This window comes from Odocoileus virginianus, chromosome 18 (genome assembly GCF_023699985.2).
Source record: "Odocoileus virginianus isolate 20LAN1187 ecotype Illinois chromosome 18, Ovbor_1.2, whole genome shotgun sequence".
NCBI lineage: Eukaryota > Metazoa > Chordata > Mammalia > Artiodactyla > Cervidae > Odocoileus > Odocoileus virginianus.
In genome coordinates, this window is record NC_069691.1 from 32245648 (window position 1) to 32262378 (window position 16731).

The 16731-nt window shown below is 44.4% G+C and overlaps 1 long non-coding RNA gene across 2 annotated transcripts in view; it reads left to right on the forward strand.

The window, feature by feature from the left end:
- Positions 1–11082: 11082 nt before the first annotated feature.
- Positions 11083–16731, forward strand: part of LOC110148732 (uncharacterized) — a 238908-nt gene continuing 233259 nt past the window's right edge. For both annotated transcript variants that reach the window (XR_011492692.1, XR_002317249.2), the window contains exons 1-2: positions 11083–11479; positions 12723–13378. This is a non-coding gene — a long non-coding RNA (uncharacterized lncRNA). The remainder of the gene's footprint in view (positions 11480–12722; positions 13379–16731) is intronic.

The window sequence follows — 16731 nt, forward strand, 5'->3', positions numbered from 1 at the left end:
TGTCTGACTCTTTGCAACCTCATGAACTGTAGCCTGCCAGGCTCCTCTGTCCATGGGGTTCTCCAGGCAAAAATACTAGAGTTAGTTGCCATTCCCTTCTCCAGGGGATCTTCCTGACCCAGGGATCGAACCCGGGTCTCCTGCATTGCAGGTGGATTCTTTACTGTCTGAGCTACGCCCAGAGCTCAGGGGCCCAGAGTCACCCACCATCTGGACTAGTGCCCAGGCCTGCTGAGCCTTGGGCAGCCCCTGGCACATTTCTGCCCATCTCACATCTTCTCCCACCTCCTGCTTCATGAGATTGCTTTTAGTGAGGGAGAGTGTAACTGACAGATGGGGAGGGGTCCGGGGGAGTGAAGACTAGGAAAGGCTCCCATCTCAACTCTGTCACTGCCATGCCCTTGGATGAATGACTGCACCCATCCAAGCTTCAGTCTCCCATCCTTGTATGCTTGTTCTCAGGATGTGAGGATGGAAATAACTTGGCAGGATGTGAGGCACAGATACAGGTCAAGGAACACCTGCCTCTCTTCTCCCTCCCTCACACTCCTTTGCCTCTCCAAAAAGCAGTCTGGCAGTCAGCCTGCCTCCTGAGTGTGGTCCCTCACCATCAGGGGTGACAGCAGCTGCTGTTTGTCATGAAGGCCAAATCCCCAAACGCCGCACTGCTGGGCAGAGAGAGTTCCTGATGTGAATCTGACACCTGCTGCGGCCCTGGCGATGCTGGCTGCCTTACCGTGGCCATGCTTCTTCATTTCACAAGCTTTTTAGAGTGAGGAGTTTTAAGGCACAGTTTCAGAAGATTTTTGAGTCCACAGATGAGTGTAAATCTGGCCATCCTTTTCCCCCCACAGGTTGCCTCTTGTATAATTGATGCATTCATTTCTTGTCCCTATTAGTGCTCTCATTTCAGTTTGGGGCTGAGCTGGCCTTTGTCAAGGGGGAGGGGGTTGGAGCTGGTTCCCAGCACCTGTGGCCGGGCCTGATGCTGCCCTCTCTGACCTCCTACTACCTACCTGCCTTTTCCTGCAATTTTTCCAAGTGTGCTCACGAGGCCTTCGCATCTTTGGGTGCGTGAAGGATTGTGGTTCTTCTCCAGACCCACTCTCTGATCCCTGGGTGCTGCCTTGATATCAGAGGTTGGTCTGATATGGCTTCATAGACAGCAGCCAGACCATGGCCAGAATGGACAGAGGGCTCCTGGAACCACACCCTGGGAACCCACTGTCTTGCCACCCTAAGAAGGAAAGCAAAAGGGACAAACCCCCGGGGGCTGCTGAGGTGGGGTCTCTTAGAGACAGCGATGGCAGAAAGGCCTTCAAGGTGACATTTGAGCAGAGGATTGAGTGCAGGAGGCGGGTGGCTAGGTGGAGGTTCCCAGGAAGCCAGAGCAGCCAGTGTGAAGGCCCAGATCAGAGAGAGTCAGTCTCCACGTGGGGAGCTGGAGTTGGGGACTGAGAGGGGAGGGTAGATCAGGGGAGACCTCCTAGGTCATGGTATGAAATTGGGTTTTATTCTGCGTGGGTTGGGGATCCATGGGAGGTTTTGAACAGTGGCTAACAAAATCGACTTTATTTTTTTATTTTTTTTTAATTTTTTTTATTTTTTCCATTTATTTTTATTAGTTGGAGGCTAATTACTTTACATCATTGCAGTGGTTTTTGTCATACATTGAAATGAATTAGCCATGGATTTACATGTATTCCCCATCCCGGTCCCCCTTCCCACCTCCCTCTCCACCCGATCCCTCTGGGTCTTCCCAGTGTAAGTTTTAAAAGGATCTATCTGCTTCCAGCTTCTCAGTGCTGAGCTCTTAGCATTTGGGGAGGGATAATACTTAGCTGTGAGGGACCATCCTAACATTTAGGATACTGACCCCTAGGCACTAAAGGCGACAGGCGTTATTGTGACAACCCCAACTGCTCCTGTGTATTTTCGAACACCCCAGGCAGAGTGGGGCAGGGGGACCCACCTGGGTGGAGAAGGAGTGCCCTGAGGGGCATGTGTGGAAACAGAGACCAATTAGGACGACAGACCCTCGGCCAGGGTGGCAGAGACAGGGAAGATTGAACTTGTGGGATTTAACGATGAGCTTGACGATAGAGAAATGTGAGAGCAAGAAGGACCCCAGATTTTTTAAAAACTTGCCACCTGTCCCCCAGGTTTGTTCTTTTGTTTGTTGGGAAGAATGGGATAGAATTACATTTTACTTTTGAAGTAGGAGATACGCCTATAGAAGATGTTCAGGGGGTCTGAGAAACTGGAGTTCCAAAAGAGATCATGAGGCAGAGAGAAATTTGGGGGTCCTCATGACCCCCTTACCTGCTTTTCTGTTGGGCTTCCCTTGTGGCTCAGCTGATAAAGAATCCAGCTGCAATGCAGGAAACCTGGGTTCAATCCCTGGGTTGGGAAGATCCCCTAGAGAAGGGAACGGCTAGTATTCTGCCCTGGAGAATACCATGGATTATATAGTCGCAAAGAGTCAGACGTGACTGAGCAACTTTCACTTTCACGATTGTCAAAGCCAGCAAGCTGGCTGACATCACCTGACAGAGAGTGAGGTCCAAAGACGGAGCCTGGGGCCCTGGACCGTCAGAGTCCTGGAAGCAGAGAGGGTCCTCCAGAGGGGATGGAGAAGGCGCAGTCCTTGCAGGAGGAGAAGCGCCTGCAGAGGGGGCTTCTGGAAGCTTGCCGGAGAGCATGCCAGGTGCTGTGGGGGGCCCTTTCAGGTGGCTCACCTCCTCAGCCCGGGGAGGCTCATGGGATGTCACAGAGAGAATGCTCTGCTAGCGCATGATCCTTCCGCCTTAGCTTTTGGCAAATGAAACATGTAATTTCATGATGATTATCCTCATTCTGCAGCAGGTTGCCCTCACTTAGTGTCTGCCGAGCACAGCCTTCAAGTCGTGGGAGACGGGTGTCCTGAGGCCTGATGGCCTGTGTGCAGCCCCCAGCATGTTCAGGAGCTCAGGTGGGGAGAAGGCCCCTACTGGTTCAGGTGGATTATTCCTGGATATCAGTTAGCTGTTCCTGGCTTTTGTGTATGTTTCTAGTAAAAAGCAATTGATGACACACTGCCATAGAATGAAGTAATTTTCTCTGCCCCCTTTAAGCTGGTGAATGGTATCAAGTTTTAAAATTTACTTTTATTTAAAAGAAATTCAAACCTGTGCCCTCTTTATGCCTAACAATAGGATAATGGTATCACTATTTAATGTAGTATTCTCCAGCCACTGACAATGTTTCCAAGCAGGAGAAAATAACATGGAAGAATGTTTATATTTTACTGTTAAAAAGGCAGACTGTAACATTATAATGTTGTTTAGATCACAACCATGCAATGTAAACAAAATGAAAGATACAGATGTGCAGAAAAAGGAAAACATTGTAAAGAATCTAATAGTGGTTTTCATTGGGTAGTAAGAAAATAAGAAATATATTTCTCTTTTTCATGGTTTTATGTATTTTCCAAAATTTTGTAATGAGTATATAGGTATAGGGCTTCCCTGGTGGCTCAGATGATTAAGAATCTGCTTGCCATGCAGGAGACCTGGGTTCAATCCCTGGGTCAGGAAGATACCCTGGGGCAGGAAATGGCTACCCGCTCTAGTATTCTTGCCTGGAGAATTCTATGGACAGAGGACCTGGCAGACTACAGTTCATGGGGTCGCAGAGTTGGATATGACTGAGTGACTAACACACACACACACACACACACACACACAGGCATAGCTTATTTCTGCACTTAACAAACATTGTGGTTTTTACAAATTGAAAGTTGGTGACAATGCTGCATTGTCAGATGATAGTTAACTTTTTTTTTAAAACAATCAAGTCTTTAACTAAAGAATGTACTTTTTTTAGACATAAGGCTTTTACTGCACACTTAATATATGGACCACAGGATAGTGTAAACATAAATTTTATATGCACCAAGAAAACACAAAATTCATTTGACTCATCTTATTGTGATATTTGCTTTATTGTGGTGGTTTGGATCCTAACCCACAATATCTCTGAGGTGTGCTTGACTGGCCCCAGAGTAGCCAGGGGTAGCAGAAAGACTGGAGAGCCCTCCGCTTCTAGGCATCCTCCAACATCAATCAGCTCCAGCCAACAACTCCACCAGGGTCTTTTCCCAGGCCACGAGGTGGCACATTGACCAACACCCAGTGGCTGGTGAAGATTTACAAACTCAAGAGGACCAGCAGTGGGATATCCAGGGCACCAAGCATGTCCTCTGGCTTCATGTAGCTTGTCCCTGCTAGTCAGGGCCTGACAAAACATGGTCCACTGGAGAAGGGAATGGCAAACCATTTCAGTATTCTTGTCTTGAGAACCTCATGAACAGTATGAAAAGGCAAAAAGATATGACACTGAAAAATGAGCTTCCCAGGTTGGTAGGTGTCCATTATGTTACTAAGGAAGAGTGGAGAAATAGCTCCAGAAAGAATGAAAAGGCTGAGCCAAAGCAGAAAGGACACCCAGCTGTGGATGTGTCTTGTGATGAAAGTAAATTCCGATGCTGTAAAGAACAATATTGCATAGGAACCTGGAGTGTTAGGTCCATGAATCAAGGTAAATTGGAAGTGGTCAGGCAGGAGTAGGCAAGAGTGAATGTTGACATCTTAGGAATCAGTGAGTTAAAATGAATGGGAATGGGCGAATTTAAGTCAGATGACCATTATATCTACTACTATGGGCAAGAAGCCCTTAAAAGAAATGGAGTAGCTCTCACACTCAACAAAAGAGTCTGAAATGCAGTACTTGGATGCAATCTCAAAAGTGACAGAATGATCTTGGTTCGTTTCCAAGGCAAACCATTCAATATCACAGTAATTCAAGCCTATGCCCCAACCACTAATGCTGAAGAAGCTGAAGTTGAATGGTTCTATGAAAACCTACAAGACCTTCTAGAACTAACATCAAAAAAAGATGTCTTTTTCATCATAGGGCACAGGAATGCAAAAGTAGGAAGTCAAGAAATACCTGGAGTAATAGGCAAATTTGGCCTTGGAATACAAAATGAAGCAGGGCAAAGGCTAACAGAGTTTTGCCAAGAGAATGCACTGGTCATAGCAAACACCCTCTTCCAACAACACAAGAGATGACTCTACACGTGGACATCAACAGATGGTCACTATCAAATCAGATTGATTATATTCTTTACCATCTTCGCCAAAGATGGAGAAGCTCTATACAGACAGCAAAAACAAGACCTGAAGCTGACTGTGGCTCATACCATCAGTTTCTTAATGCAAAATTCAGGCTCAAATTGAAGAAAATAGGGAACACTACTAGGCCATTCAGGTATGGCCTAAATCAAATCCTTTATGATTATACAGTGGAGCTGACAAATAAATTTAAGGGATTAGATCTGGTAGATAGAATGCCAGGGGAACTATGGATGGAGGTTTGGAACATTGTACAGGAGGCAGTGACCAAAATCATCCACAAGAAAAAGAAAAGCAACAAGGCAAAATGGTTGTCTGAGAAAAGAAGAGAAGCGAAAGGCAAAGGAGAAAGGGAAAGATATACTCAACCGAACACAGTGTCCTAGAGAATAGCAAGGAGAGATAAGAAAGCCTTCTTAAGTGAACAATATAAAGAGATGGGGGAAAACAATAGAATGGAAAAGACTAGAGGTCTCTTCAAGAAAATTAGAGATTCCAAGGGAACATTTTGTGCAAAGATGGGCACAATAAAAGACAAACAGCAAGGACCTAACAGAAGCAGAAGAGATTAAGAAGAGGTGGCACAAATACACAGAAGAACTGTACAATAAAGTTCTTAATGACTGGGATAACCATGATGATGTGATCACTCACCTAGAGCCAGACATCCTGGAGTGTGGGCCTTATGAAACATTACTACGAGCAAAGCTAGTGGAGGTGATGAAATTCCAGCTGAGCTTTTCAAATCCTAGAAGATGATGCTGTGAAAGTGCTGCACTCAATATGCCAACAAATCTGGAAACTTAGCAGTGGCCATAGGACTGAAAAAGGTCAGTTTTCATTCCAATCCCAAAGAAAGGCAATGCCAAAGAATGTTCAAATTACTGTACAATTGCACTCATTTCACATGCTAGCAAGATTATGCTCAAAATCCCTCAAGCTAGGCTTCAGCAGTATGTGAATTGAGAGCTTCCAGATGTACAAGCTGGATTTAGAAAAGACAGAGGAACCAAAGATCAAATTACCGACATCTGTTGGATCATAGAAAAAGCAAGGGAATTAAAAAAAACACATCTACTTCTTCATTGACTTCACTAAAGCCTTTGACCATGTGGATCACAACAAACTGTGGAAAATTCTTAAAGAGATGGGAATACCTGATCACCTTACCTCCCTCCTGAGAAATCTGTATGCAGTTAGAAGCAACAGTTAGTACTGGACCTGAAACAATGGACTGGTTCCAAATTGGGAAAGGAGTACGTCAAGGTGGTATATTGTCACCCTCCTACATCATGTGAAATGCTGGGCTGGATGAATCACAAGCTGGAATCAAGATTGCCGGGATAAATATCAACAACCTCAGATATGCAAATGGCATAAAAGCAAAGATGAACTAAAGAACCTCTTGAAGAAAGTGAAAGAGGAGAGTGAAAAACCTGGCTTAAAACTCAACATTCAAAAACTAAGATCATGGCATCTGATTCCATCACTTTGTGGCAAATAGATGAGGGAAAAGTGGAAGCAGTGACAGATTTTATTTTCTTGGGCTCCAAATTCACTGTGGATGGTGACTGGATGGTGATTGCAGCCATGAAATTAAAAGACCCTTGTTCCTTGGAAGAAAAGCTTTGACAAACCTAAACAGCATATTAAGAAGCAGAGACATCATTTTACTAACAGCGGCCTGTCTAGTCAAAGCTATGGTTTTTCCAAGAGTCATGTTTGGATGTGTGAGTTGGACCAGAAAGAAGGCTGAGCATTGAATAATTGATGGTTTTGCACTGTGGTGATGGAGAAGACTCTCGAGAGTCCCTTGGACTGCAAGGAGATCAAACCAGTCAATCCTAAAAGAAATCAACTCTGAATATTCGTTGGAAGGACTGATGCTGAAGTTGAAGCTCCAGTATTTTGGCCACATGATGCAAAGAGCCAATTTACTGTAAAAGACTCTGATGCTGGGAAAGATTGAGGGCAAGAGGAGAAGCGGGCAACAGAGGATAAGATGGTTGGATGGCATCACTGCCTTAATGGACATGAGTTTGAGCAAGCTCCGGGAGATTTAAAGGACAGGGATGTCTGGTGTACTGCAGTTCGTGGGGTCACAGAGAGTCAGACATGACTTTTTGACTGAATAGCAATGCTTAACAGTATTTTATTTATTTATGGCTGCCCTGGGTCTTAGTTGCAGTGCATGGACTTTTCTAGTTTTGGTGCCTGGGTTTCCTGCTGTGGTGGCTTCCCTTGTTGCAGAGTGCAGGGCTCTGGGTACATGGGCTTCAGTTGTTGAACAGGGCACATGGACTCAATAGTTGTTACTTGTGGCATTAGTTACCCCATGGTGTGTGGGATCTGCCCAGACTGGGGATTGAACCCATGTCCCCTGCATTAGCAGGGGATTAGCAGGCAGATTCTTGACTATTGGACAACCAAGGAAGTCCCCCTGACAGGATTTTAGAACAATGTTTCTAAAATAGAACTTTGTGCAGTGATGGAAACAGTCCATGTTTTTACTGTCTAATCCATGGCCACTAGCCACATTCCGCTACTGAAGAACTGAAATGTGATTCGTGTGACTGAGGAACTAGACTTTTAATCATGCCAAGCTATTACCAAGTTAAATTTAAATTTTAGTAGCCATTTAAGGCTAGTGACTACTATATTTGACAATAAAGTTTTAAAAGTACAAAAAAAATAATACAGGTATCTTCTGCTTTTTTGAAAGTTCACTTTTCACCACCTCACTTTTACAAAAGACCTGTATTAGTACCCATTTTGTTAACCAGAAAGAAATCCAAAGACAATTTCACTTTTACAGAAAAAGACAAAAAGTGAAAATAACATCCAGAGTTGGTTTTGCAGTGAGCTGTTATAGGGGTTGACAAGAGTGGCCCCTCGGGGTTCCTTCCAGGGAACCACACACAGCATCTCAGCATCAAGCCACCATAGCTTTGACCTGAGTCTGTGAGCATCTGTGTTTTATCCTGATTTATTTCATGCATTGGTTAACAAGATGTGTCCTTAGGTAATTGATTCTTTGCTTCATGCCGTTTTGGCTTATGGAAGGTTTCATAAGAGCACTGTCCTTTTGGACAGTGGTAAAACATGTCTATAAGGACATGTGTATCCTATCTCAATAAGCTATTTAAAATAATATAAGCATTTAAAATGTGATCACTAAGGTTAGAAATTTTATTGCAGCATGGAGTGAGTTTGGATTTCATAATAGATAATGTGGACAGAGCACAGAAAAAACTGCGATTTTTATTTAAATGGTTTATTTTCTAACTCAATAAAAAATGATCCCGCATTAGGGTTGGTCATGCCCAAGTTCAGTTTTAGACTAGGAAGAAACAAATGACAACCTGGATGTCATTAATTGTTGTTCTACAAAAGGTTCTGCTATTGTAAATAATATTCTTCCGTGTACACATCCAGATGTAAATTCAAACATGTAAAAATCTTTTGAGGTGGAAGCAAAGCTTGTTACTCCCATTTTACAGATAAGAAAAATGAGGCTTATGAAGGTTCAATTCCCATAATCATGAAACAAGAAGCAAAAGTAATGCCTCTTAGCTCTTGAAGCCCAGAGGATTTTATTATCTTTCACAATATGAACAAAACAATTTCTGATAAACCGTCTTGGGAAGGGGACTTCACCAAGGAGCTGGAAGGATTTGCCATTTTTAAGTCCTTCATTTAGAAGTCTTTTTGTTTTTTGTTTTGGCTTTTAAAACTGTCCCAAGATTAGTTCTCAGAAGGCAGAGCACTGTGCATTTATCAAGGTTGCCCTTTACTGGGTTGGATCTGTGTTTGTATGCTTTCCATGGGAATGCCAAGTGAAAAACCCTAGCCTTTACTCCCCAGTCCCTCCCTCCACCATACACAGCCCCTCTTCCCAGGTAGAAAGTTAGCCAATCATAATTCCACATCTGGCAGTTTAGAAAGATTTAGAAAGATGCTAAGCTCTCTCGGGATCACGTTCCCTGGACGAGGGGAGGCGCAGTGGACATAGTATTCAAGAGATGACCTCAGTTGGACAAGCCACCCTGCTCTCCATGCTCCCTTCATCTGGGTGGCCCTGGGTGTTTGCTAAGAGCAGCAGACAGCAGCACAATTTAACACAAATGAATACACTGAATGCTTTCAAACTGAAAGTCTTAATCCTTTTTGGTTCAAGTTCTAGGGGGAAGGTTGGAGCCAGTAGTGATTTAAAAAATAATAATAATAAAAAAAATTGGTTCACCCATCTGTCAGTACCGCCAAGAAATATTCACATGAGTAGGACTATCCAAAAAAATGAAGAGTAGCTCTTTTCCAAGACAGATCTCTGGAACTCTCTCCCTCCCTTGCTCAGAACCACTTCCTCTCCTCAAATCTCACTTTAAAACCTTCCTGTTTGCTTTAGCCTATGACTGACTCAGGCCCCATTCATCTTTCTTTCCTCTCTCCCCATGACCACATCCTTCCACTCTCCCCTCACCGGCCACCGTGAGAACACTCGCCGGCCTCTTCCTCCCTCTATGGCTCAGCCCCTTGCCTGCTACCCTGCAGTGACAGCCTGACTTGTGGGGGGTCCTCGCTGGCCTGCATGAGTCACCCTCACACAGCCCAGACGTGTTTGGAAGGGTGAGGGCCGTCTCTATGAGGGTCCTGCCCCCTGGTTCTCAGAGGAGGAAGAGGTAGTGAATTTCAAGGTGACTTCTGTCTAAAGAGGCGCTTTGCCAGTTTTCTTTCACAAGTTAGAGACTCAGAAACTTGAGAAGCAGAACACAAAAAGACCTTGTAATAGACCCACAAAGATACAAACTCTCAGGCCTGTTTCCCGTAGGAGACTTTAGGTGAAGCCTGAAGGCTAGATGGGGTTGAAACACAGGCCAGACCAGAGCTGTTGTTACACCTCCAGAATAGAGTTGTAATTGTCTCAACTGCCTTCTTCCCCTCAAAAAACGAAGTAAAATTCCTCAGCAAAATTCTAAGGCAGGATTGGCCCTGGGAAAACTGTCTCAAAGTAAGCCCAAGTGTTGGAATCCTTTTCATCAGAGAGTACCTGCAGCTCTTTCTAAAGAGTATGTCCAGAAACAGACTCACAGAACAAATTTATGGTTACTAGGGTGGAAGGGTGGGGAAGATTGGGATAGATAGATTTGGGAGTTTGGGATTAACATCTACACACTGCTATATTTAAAGTAGATAACCAGGGACTTCCCTGGAAGTCTGGTGGTTAAGATTTCGCCTTCCAGTAACAGGGCGTGGGTTCAATACCTGGTTGGGAAGCTGAGGTCCCACATGTCTTGTGGCCAAAAACCCAAACCATAAAACAGAAGCAATATAGTAACAAATTCAGTAAAAGCTTTAAAAATGGTCCACATTAAAAAAATATATTAAAAAAAAAAAGGTAACCAACAAGAACTTACTGTATAGGGGAACTCTGCTCAATATAATGTAATAACCTAAATGGGAAAAGAATTAGAAAAAGAATAGATGCATGTATATGTATAACTGAATCACTTGCCTATACACCTGAAATTACACATCACAGTTAATTAACTTTTGCCTGCTTGCATGCTAAATCACTTCAGTCATGTCTGACTCTTTGCGACCCTACGGACTGTAGCCTGCCTGTACCCTGCCAGGCTCCTCTGTCCATGGGATTCTCCAGGCAAGAATCCTGGCGTGGTTGCCATGCCCTCCTGCAGGGGATTTTTCCAACCCAGGGATCGAACCCGTTTCTCTTAGGTCTCTTGTGTTGGCAGGCAAGATCTTTACCACTACCGCCACCTTGGAAGCTCTGCGCCAATATAAAGCAGGAGCGTGGTTTCAGATTGGCTGTGTAGGCAATAGGCAAGCTGTGGGCTCTCCCACAATGCACCGCTCTGCGATCCCGAGGCACAGCAGCTCCCGCAGACATGGAGGCCGGTCAGGCCGCGCCATCTCCACAGCAGCCTCCCCACCAGCTCTAAAAGAGGTGCTCCCAGAGGCCCGCGCCTCAGGTTTTATCTTATGAAACACACACTAGTCTTACTTTTGATTTATCATAATAGCAATAGCTGCCTTTTTTTTTTTTTTAACCGCATCGCTTTTTTCCAAAGCATGTTCGCGTTTGCTACCTGATGGACGTTAGTTCAGTCAGTTCAGTTCACTCGCTCAGTCGTGTCAGACGTCAGGCCACTAATAATTTTCCCATTTTGCCCTTAAGGGATTAAGACCATTGCAGTTTGACTAAGGTCACAGAGAAAGTAAGCAGTAGAGTTGAAATCCACATCAGCCTTCTATGGGAGCCATGCCCCAACTCTCCACACGCCCAGGTGAGCACTTCAGTGTCCGTAGACTGACAATCTGGGGAGGGCTTCCACACGATGGATTTGCAGACAGCCCTTGGAGATGGCTTTCCAGTGGATTGTGGGGGTTTAGTTTCATTTGGGGTCACAGATTTTCTTTTTGATCTTGCTCAATCCTAAAGGAAATCAGTCCTGAATATTCATTGGAAGGACTGATGCAGAAGCTGAAGCTCCAATACTTTGGCCACCTGATTCTGAGAGCTGACTCATTTGAGAAGACCCTGATGCTGGGAAAGATTGAAGGAGGGGGGAAAAGGAATGACAGAGGATGAGATGGTTGGATGGCATCACAACTTGATGGGACATCAGTTTGAACAAGCTCCGGGAGTTGGTGATGGACAGGGGAGCCTGGCATGCTGTAATCCATGGGGTTGCAAAGAGTCAAACGTGACTGAGCCACTGAACTGAACTGCCTCATTTAAAACCATAAGAGTGAGTCAGCGTTACCCAAGCTCACCCAACAGGTGGTAGAGTGATAGGCCTCTGAATTATGCTTGTGGTAGAGCCTACCTGGGGTTAAGTCTGGAACAATTAATTCTGCTGTGTGAAAAACAAATCATTAAAAAACATATTTTGAAAAATGTAGAAAAAGAAATAATTTAAAAAGTGCCCAATTCCAGTTTTGAAAGATATGTGTGAGAATTTGTATTCAGTTGTGCCATGGTGTTCCTCCCCCCAGAACCTCCTGTGTTATCCAGAAGTTTCTCTGAAGGTGAGCAGCTTGACCTGCACTAATGTGACAATACTTGTCCAGTTGTGAGATCTTGGGCAGATGGAACAGATGATTTGGAGAATGGGACAGGGAAAGAGAGAAAAGGGGCTGTTAGCATGGACACTAGGACCTGGAGAGCCATTTCTGAGTGGAGGCGGGGGAAAAAGGGAGCGAGGCCGTGAGGGTCCTTGCACGGTGCCTCCGTGCCACACCTGGGAACAGGGACTTGAGAAGTGGTTGACGTGTTTATTTGGTGTGAGGTCAGCTACAGCTCTGAAAGCAATAACACTATTCCCATAAAACAGAACTCCCAAGCTGGGCCACCAACCTGCTTGCTGCCAAAGAAGGGTGGTGGCCTAATAAGTGAGACATTGCTGTCAGCTCCCCATAAATGGAGGATTCATTCACTTTGTGAATTATGCAGGCTCTTCCTTGACCTCCCATCTCCAACCCATCTATTGCTTTAACCAGTTTCTTGTTTTGTGCTGCTTCTTTCAGATGAAGAAGAAGGGAAAAGAGATTTGATTTCTGTTGCTATTAACCATGCCAATAGAAGGTTGTGTGAAAAATGAAGCTATTGGTAGAAGTTAGGAAAAAAATCTAGTTATAAGACCAGCAGAAGACCTGAACTTCAGAGAAGACCGCAAATGAATTGAATTAAAAGCACAGTTCTCTTTTCAAAAGCTAACACGAAATGAGGATGGGTTTTGTACAAAAGCAGCTGCTCCTGCCAGTGAGCTTATGTATGTCCTTCTTTCAAATGCCACAGTCAGACCTAGGAAATTCCCTGGGAAGTCCCCTCTACCACAGTACTTGCAGTTTCTCCATTTGACTATGATTCTGTTGGATCTTGGGAGACTGATCTTCAGGAAGCTGTTATCACAAAACAGCTCTTCCTGGAGTGAGGAGAGAGCATGGTACCTGGGAAGACAAAGGGAGTGGACTGGGACATGGGAATCTGGTTCCCATTTTAGTTCTACAACTAGCAGCCTGGTGGCTTTAGGAGAAGCCTGCCATTTCCCTGGCCTCAGTGGTTTCATCTGTAAATTGGAACAGCCTGGAGATGATAAAAGTGAAAGCATCCATCCCCATGCCTGGAAGTGCTCAAGAAATGATTCTTTCCTGCCTGCTGACTTCCATTTTCCATCTGTAAGGTAAGGAATTGAACAAGAAGATCTCTGAGGCCCTGTCCACTCTAATGCTTTAAGGTTAAGTCACTTTTAGGTGACTCTATTGGTGACATTTTAAGAAATTGCCAGCTAACATTGTGTGGTTGTAGTCTATTAGATTGCATCCAATCAGAATAGCGTTGTGATTGTGAGTTTGTGTTATGATATTTTATTTTCCCTTATCCTGATTTTTATTTTCTATTTTATGGCTTGTGCTTTATTAAGTTGTCATAAATCCTTTGGGGTATAAGAAAAGAAGTATAACAAACTGGATGAAAGAATGCCTTAATAGAAAGCCAGAGAATAATGCTAATACTAATAAACTGCTTTTATTGGCTACATACTATGTATGAGGAACTGTGCTAAGCACTTTATAAACATTAGGTCACTTAAAGGCTCACAATAACCCCTTGAAGTTATAATTATCATCCCCATTTTATAGATGAGGAAATTGAGTCTTTGAGATAACAAGCAGGTTGTCCAAGGTCACACAGTTAATGAGTGTCAAAGCTGAGTCAGAACTCCAAGTCTGGCTAAATCAGGGCAGTGGTGGGCTGACAAGCAGGCTCCCAAAAAAACCAAAACCAAAACAAAACTCTAAATGCATGATACAGAGTATTTACTGATTTCCATCATGTAAATACTTCCACCATGACCAATTTCAAGTTTCTAACAGTTAAATCAGCTTAAAAAAAAATCCCAAATATTTAACAATCTGCTCTTGCAAGCCAACAGGAGCCAACCCCAAAACACTCCAGAAAAAGCCTGAGTCATCACCACTGAGTTACACTGAGTTCCCTGGATCATAGACTGAGGTTGGGGATAATAGAAAAGAAAGAAGAAAGGGAGGATGATCATAAACAGAGAAAGTAAAGAGATGACTCATTCATTCATTCATTCATTCATTCATTCCACATAGGCTTACTGAGTTCTGGCTAAGGACCAAGCATTGTGATATGTGCTTTGGATTTGGGCAAGAGTAAGATAATCAGGGTGCCCAAGCCAAAGAGTCCAGAGTGTTTGGGGGAGAGAGCAACACTTAAACAAATAATCGAACACATTATGTGATAGAAGTATGTATGAATCTACAGGAGCCCAACAGAGGGAGGAATGAATTCTGTCTGAAGGATGCAATTAGCCACATGCACATGGGGACTCCTAGGTAACACACATTGTTCTTCCTTTCCAATTTATAAAGAGGTTTGCTTCACTAGAGAGGTGTGCTCAGCTTAGAATTCTGCATTTCTGATTATAGAGAAACCAAAGATGGGGCTAAGAAAGGGATAATGATATTGAAAGTAAGCTCTTAAGAGTTAGGGGTGTTGTCTGATTTACCCCTATATTCCTGAGACCTAGCACCATGCAGAGAACATGGTAAGCCCTCAGTAAATATTTGTTGACTGGATGAACCACTGTTGAATAATGATTTATGAGCTTCAAAGAATTTTGCTTGAGGAAAGAAGACTAATAATAGGTAAGAAGTAGCAATGTAAATGGGCTTCCCTGGTGGTTCTAGTGGTAAAGAATCCACCTGCCAATGAAAGAGATGCAGGAGACCCAGCTTGGATTCCTGGGATGGGAAGATCCCCTGGAGGAGGGAATGGCAACCCGCTTCAGTATTCTTGCCTGGAGAATCCCATGGACAGAGGAGGCTGGCAGTCTGTAGTCCACAGGGATGCACAGAGTAGGAAACAACTGAAGCGACTTAGCACAGCACAGCAAGCAGTGGAAGTGCATGGAGGATCGTGTAGAACAGAGTAAGCGGAGGGCAGTACATGGGCAGGGACTCCTGCTGTCCAGGATGGAGGTAAAGGGCCCAGAAGGTCGTGTGTCATGCGATGCTGTCACCTGTTGTGATGGCTGACCTCTCTGAGGAGGATCAGAGGATGGGGCAGATCTCTGGCTTCCTCTGAGAAGCAAGCTGTCCTGTCACATGCCTGCAGTTGTATTTGGTGAGCTGGGGAATGCCAGGAATGATACCATTCATCATTGGACTTCAAAGTTCAATATGGGAAGTGTTAGTTACTCAGTCATGCACGATTCTTTGAGACCCCATGGACTGTAGCCCACCAGGCTTCTCTGTCCATGGAATTCTCCAGGCAAGAATATTGGAGTAGGTTGCCATTCCCTTATCCAGGGGATCTTCCTGACCCAGGGATCAAACCCAGGTCTCCTGCATTGCAGGCAGATTCTTTACCATCTGAGCCACCAGGGAAGCCTTCAGTATGGGAGAAGCTAACAAGTCATTGGTGTGATGAAGTTTGAGGATTTCAATGGATTTCCTTCACATTTGTTTGTTCTTCTCTTCCTCTGATTATTTGAGTGGAGGCTGCTGTTATGGAAAACCAGGTAGTTTGAATATTCATTCTTGGGACTTAGGACTGGTTTTGTAAGAAATAGGTCTGCTACAAATGTGTAATTTGTAGATTATTTTCATCATAACAATGCCTTGTACATGTGGATGGTTCCTAGCTGCAAAGCTTTTTCTGGTAATTACTTTTGATGCCTCTTCAAGACAATCCCATGAGGACATTAGAAAAGATGTGAGTGGCTCTGTTTTACTAAAGAAGTCAAATAACTCACTCAGAATCACAGAACTGAGTTCTAGTAGAGCAAGAGCCCAGCATTTGTCGTTCCAGACGCAGAGACCTCCATGTCCTCTTGGTTTCTCTTACGATGATGCCTGCCTCCTGGAGTGAGCTGGGACCCAGCAGCGTCCTGGAATGGTCTGTCTTGGTATTCGAGAACTTTTTTCTCTATAGTGAAAAATGGAACCTGCCTGCCCCAGTTTCCAAGCCACCTCATGATTCGAAAAGCAATTGCTTTAACTCTGACAAAATTAGGCCACCTCCAACCTAAATGGAGCCCGTTTTCAGAGTTAAGACCCTGTGTGGAGACAGCTCTTTCCTGGAAGGATAACAAAAGCATGCTTATGTGTGTATTTCACTTGATGGAAAGGAATCCCCAGTGAGGCCATTTTTTCCCCCTGAATTCTCCCAAGTCCAGAATGTGTCCAAGTTTCCAAGATAATCTCAGAAGAGCCATTCATCTATGAAGATGGCCAAACTGTCTTCCAGCTCAGTAGACAGGGTCTGTTTGAGAGAAAGAAGGTGAGGGGGTGAGAATAGGGGTGTGGGAAGAGGGTGAGGGAGGCAGAGAGCAAAGGAGTAAGACGTGCAAGGAGAAAATGTGTGTGGACGAATGCTGACGGGGAAAGAAAGGAGACCAAGGGGCCAGCCCTGACTCTGGGGTCCCATCTGCCAGGGACATTTGCCGCTGATTCTGTTTAGAACCTGTCACGGTCTGCCTGGCGAGCTGTCACTTCTCATCACTTGGCT